The sequence below is a fragment of the Oryx dammah genome, unplaced genomic scaffold (genome assembly GCF_014754425.2).
Source record: "Oryx dammah isolate SB20612 unplaced genomic scaffold, SCBI_Odam_1.1 HiC_scaffold_28, whole genome shotgun sequence".
In the NCBI taxonomy this organism is placed as follows: Eukaryota; Metazoa; Chordata; class Mammalia; order Artiodactyla; family Bovidae; genus Oryx; species Oryx dammah.
Genome location: NW_024070212.1, coordinates 19,502,798 through 19,508,464, shown reverse-complemented (window position 1 = coordinate 19,508,464; position 5,667 = coordinate 19,502,798).

Sequence of the window (5,667 nt, the reverse complement as noted above, 5' to 3'; positions counted from 1 at the left end):
ATCTGAGTTAAATTCACCCATTCCAGTCCATTTTAGTTCACTGATTCCTAAAGCATCGATGCTCACTCTTGCCATCTCCTGTTTGACCACTTCCAATTTGCCTTGATTCATGGACCTAACACTCCAGGTTCCTATGCAATATTGCTCGTACAGCATCAGATCTTGCTTCCATCACCAGTCACATCCACAACTGGGTGTTGTTTTTGCTTTGGCTCCATCTCTTCATTCTTTCTGAAGTTATTTCTCCGCTGATCTCCAGTAGCATGTTGGGCACCTACTGACCTTGGGAGTTCATCTTTCAGTGTCCTATCTTTTTGCCTTTTCATTCTGTTTATGGGGTTCTCAAGGCAAGAATACTGAAGTGGTTTGCCATTCGCTTCTCCTGTGGACCACATTTTGTCATAACTCTCCACCATGACCCGTCCATCTTGGGTGGCCCTGCATGGCATGGCTCATGGTGTCATCGAGTTAGACAAGGCTGTGGTCCATGTGATCAGATTGGTTAGTTTTCTGTGATTGTGGTTTTCAGTCTGTCTGCCCTCTGATGGAGAAGGATAAGAGGCTTATGGAAGCTTCATGATGGGAGAGACTGACTGAGGGGAAAACTGGGTTTGGTCTGATGGGCGGAGCCATGCTCAGTAAATCTTTAATCCAGTTTTCTGTTGATGGGTGGAGCTTGTTCCCTGCCTGCTATGTACCTGGCGCCAAACAGGTAATGAAGATGACAGTGACCTCCTTCAAAAGCTCCCAAGCATGTACTGCCACACTCAGGGCCCCCAGCCCTGCAGCAGGCCACCACTGTCCCACGCCTCCAGCAGAGGCTCCTGGACACTCACGGGCAAGTCTGGGTCCCTCTCCTGCGGGGTCACTGCTCCTTTCTCCTGGGTCCTAGTGCTCACAAGTTTCTGTTTGTCCCCTCCACGAGTCTATTTCCCAGTCCTCTGTATGTTCTGGCGGCTCTGTGGTGGGGTTAATGGCGACCTCCCCCAAGAGGGCTTATGCCACACCCAGATCCGCTGCACCCAGGGCCCCTGTCCGTGTGACAGCCCACTGCTGACCCGTGCCTCCACAGGAGATGCTCACACACAGTTCTGTCTCAGTCACTGTGGGGTCCCTGGATTTAGTCAAGAACAATAAACACATGTGTCCACTCAAAAACCTGTACTTGAATGGTTTTACCTGCAGTTGCTGAAAACTAAAAACAACCCACAGATTCTTCAGCTAGTAAATGGATAAGCCAACTGTGAATGTCTATATAATGGAAAAACTCAGCAGTAAAATGAAGCAAACTTCTAATACGCAGCAACATGAATGAATGCTGAGTGAAAGAACCCAGTGTCAAAAGGCTACATGCTGTATAATTTAACCCGTAAGACAATCTGGGAAAGGCAAACATATAAGGTCAGAAACAGATCAGGAATTATGTCAGGGACAGGGTGATGTCTTGATTATGATGGTGCTTACACTTCTTTATGTTTTGTCAAAATTCATAGGACTCTACACTAACAAGGGTGAATTTTACTGTACATAAGTTATACCTCCAGAAACTTGATTTTAACAACAAAAAAATGAGTGTAAAATTTTCATAATTTTTTGAAGGATACACACTTTTGATTTTACTTCTAGAAAACAGTTGAACAAATGTGTAAATATATATGAACAAAAATATTCTAATTGAAGTATTGTTTGTCACAGGTAAAAATTAAAAAAAAAAAAAAAAAGGCAAGCACTACCAGTCCAAAGCCACAGGATTGTTTAAACACGTTTCTATTATACAATACTTTGCAGTTTAAATTTCTGACAGAAATATACACTTACTGATACAGAAAAATGTTCACCAAATAGTGTCAAGGGAAAAGGTTACAATTATATATATAGTTTGGTCCTATTTTTGTAAAACAAAAATGTATACACACAAAATATATGCATTTAGTTATAGCTTCATAGAAAAAATTTGTAAGATAGCAGAATGGTAATAGGCTTATCTCTAATTGGGAGAATTTTGAGTGATGTTATTTTTCTCTTTTGCTATTTTGAATCTTCTCTTTTCCTTAAAATAATCAGGTATTATTTTTTTAAATAACATTTAAGAGGAAAAGAGGCAAGATATTGCTAAGATCTGATATTCTCTACCATTCTGGAGTCAACTCCAACATTTCCTTTTCATTTTTCAAAAAAGGAGTAAACAGTCAATTCTTCCCCATGTGTATGGATTTGTAACCAACTTGTGACAGCGCTATTTAAATAAAACACATGAAACAGTAAGCATATTCGATAGTAGAAAATGAGAAAAAAGGGGAGAATTAATAACTGCATTTCACGTTTGCAGATGTTGCCCAGAAATGACCTGAAGCTTTTAAAACAAAAGCTTTGTTGATTTTGCATTTCTTCCTCAAAGCAATGCCTCCCCACCAGCTGCAAGGAATAGGCAGAAGTAGCCAGAGTCAAAGATGTCACCAGTGTTTAAAAATTTTGGTTTTGTTTTTAAAGTCTCAATGCATTTTGAGCAGTGAGTCTGTCAGAGCTTGATTCTTTGTCCTAGTAATATTTCTATATGACCCCAGCCAAGTCATTTTACCCTTCAAGACTCATGCTTTAAAAAAAAAAAAAAAAAAACTATAGATATTTAGAAGCAAATAAAATGTCAGTGAAAGCACAGCCTGTTCTTTTGCTTTAAGGTTTCAAAGAAAACCAAATCATTTGTCACAATCTGATCTGAGAACAGACTAATTATCTGGGGGATGATTAAGCCAGTAGTAGGGGCATCCCAGTGGCTCAGAGGTAAAGAGTTTGCCTGCAATGCAGGAGATGCCGGAGCCAAGGTTTCCATCCCTAGGTCTGGAAGATCCCCTGGAGGACATGGCAACGTACTCCAGTATTCTTGCATGGAGAATCCCATATAGGAACCTGGCAGGCTACACTCCATAGGGCCACAAAGAGTCAGACACGACTGAAGCGACTGAGCACAGCACTAAGCCAGTAATAAGCTACCTGTGGTCACAAGATCTCATTTTGCTATATTATTCTCTGATTCCCATTCCTACAGCAATTTGCACATAACAATTCTTTAAAAATCAAAGAAAAAAATATCTTTAACAAGAATCTTCTCACTATTGAAGGGAAGCAGCTTAAGTGTTAGTGTCTTTTGTATGGGTTGTCACACACAAACTTCACTTGAATTAGAGGAATGGTAGAGAATAAAAAGAAAAGGGAAAAGTCAGGCAGAATGAGGAGGCCACCAGAGCAGCTGGAACAAATTATAATTTCCAGGGTGGCACTAACGGTAAAGAACCCGCCTGCCAATGCAGAAGACACAAGATACCTGGGTTTAATCCCTGGAGGAAGGAAGACCCCATGGAGGAGGAAATGGCAACCCACTCCAGTATTCTTGCCTGGAGAATCCCATGGACAGAGGAGACTTGCGGGCTACGGTCCAGTTCAGTTCAGTCACTCAGTCATGTCTGACTCTTTACGACCCCATGGACTGCAGCACACCAGGCTTCCCTGTCCATCACCAGCTCCCGAAGCTTGCTCAAACTTATGTCCATCAAGTCACTGATACCATCCAACTATCTCATCCTCTGTCATCCCCTTCTCTTGCCTTCAATCTTTCCCAGCATCAGGGTCTTTTCTAATGAATCAGTTTTTCACATCAGGTGGCCAAAGTATTGAAGTTTCAGCTTTAGCCTCACTCTTTCCAATGAATATTCAGGACTGATTTCCTTTAGGATTGACTTGTTTGATCTTCTTGCAATCCAAGGGACTCTCAAGAGTCTTCTCCAACATTAATTATCCAACACTTCAATTCTTTGGTGCTCAGCTTTCTTTATAGCCCAACTCTTACATCCATACATGACTACTGGAAAAACCATCACTTTGACTGGATGGAGCTTTGTCGGCAAAGTAATGTCTTTGTTTTTTAATACGCTGCATAGATTGGTCATAGCTTTTCTTCCAAGGGGCAAGCGTCTTTTTAATTTCATGGCTGCAGTCACCATCTGCAGTGATTTTGGAGCCCAAGAAAATAGTCTCTCACTGTTTCCATTGTTTCCCCATCTGTTTGCCATGAAAAGATGGAACCGGATGCCATGATCTTAGTTTTCTGAATGTTGAGCTTTAAGCCAACTTTTTCACTCTCCACTTTCACTTTCACCATGAGGCTCTTTAGTTCTTCTTTGTTTTCTGCTATAAGGGTGGTGTCATCTGCATATCTGAGGTTATTGATATTTCTCCCTGCAATCTTAATTCCAGCTTGTGCTTCATCCAGCCCAGCATTTCTCATGATGTAGTCTGCATAGAAGTTAAATAAGCAGGGTGACAATATACAGCCTTGATGTACTCCTTTCCCAATTTGGAATCAGTTTGTTGTTCCATGTCCAACTGTAACTGTTGATTCCTGACTTGCATACAGATTTCTTAAGAGGCAGGTCAGGTGGTCTGATATTCCCATCTCTTGAAGAATTTTCCACATTTATTGTGATCCACACCATCAAAGCCATTGGCATAGTCAATAAAGCAGAAGTAGATGTTTTTCTGGAACTCTCTTCCTTTTTTGATGATCCAGCAGATGTTGTCAATTTGATCTCTGGTTCCTCTGCCTTTTCTAAATCCAGCTTGAACATCTGGAAGTTCACGGTTCATGTACTGTTGAAGCCTGGCTTGGAGAATTTTGAACATTACTTTGGTAGCATGTGAGATGAGTGCAATTGTGCAGGAGTCTGAGCATTCTTTGGCATTGCTTTTCTTTGGGTTGGAATGAAAACACCTTTTCCAGTCCTGTGGCCACTGCTGAGTTTTCCAAATTTGCTGGCATGTTGACCAGCAATATTGACCTGCTAGAAATGTTTAACAGCATCATCTTTTAGGATTTGAAGTAGCTCAACTGGAATTCTATCACCTCTGCTACAGTCCATGCGATCGCAAAGAGTCGGACACGACTGAACAACTTAGCATGCATGCATCATGATATCCTTCCTTGAAGGTAAGGCAGCTTCTTAAATATATTAAGGAGAACCCTGCTTTGACACAATGTATTCTTTGGTGTCACTCTTAGAGACAGTGAAGCAGGGGTCTGCCTGCTGTGGAGTGGCATTTTTTATGTTCTTATATATAACTATAGACCCAGGCTATGCAACCATCACAAGACTGTTGACGTCAGGTAAAGAAAATCTCACTACTAATTACCCATCCCTCTTGGTTCCCATAACACTTTGTTTCACCACTATTTACAACTTCTCATGGCTGTATTCTGGTAATTGGGTAAGGTATCTGCATCCTCTAAAGAGACTGTGAAATTCTTGAGGGCCGGGATTGTGGCTTATTAATTTTTTATTTCTAGAGTCTGCCCTGTTGCCTAGCACTCAATGTATGTTTGTAAATTAGTGATGGTATTGTTGCTAACCTCTGCAAAAGTGACTGCAAAAAACAATTCTACTTCACTAGAATCTCTACAGAGAATAGCAAACTCCTGGGAATTCCCTGGTGGTCTGGTGGTTAGGACTCGGTGCTTTCACTGCCATGGACCAGGTTCAATCCCTATCCAGAGAACTAAGATCTTGCAAGCCATGTGGTGCAGCCAAACCAAAGAAAGAAAAAGGCAAACTCTATCACCTCTGCTCCTTCAGTAGATATACAGCACTGGTTCTCAAGTGTGGACCCTCAGGCCAG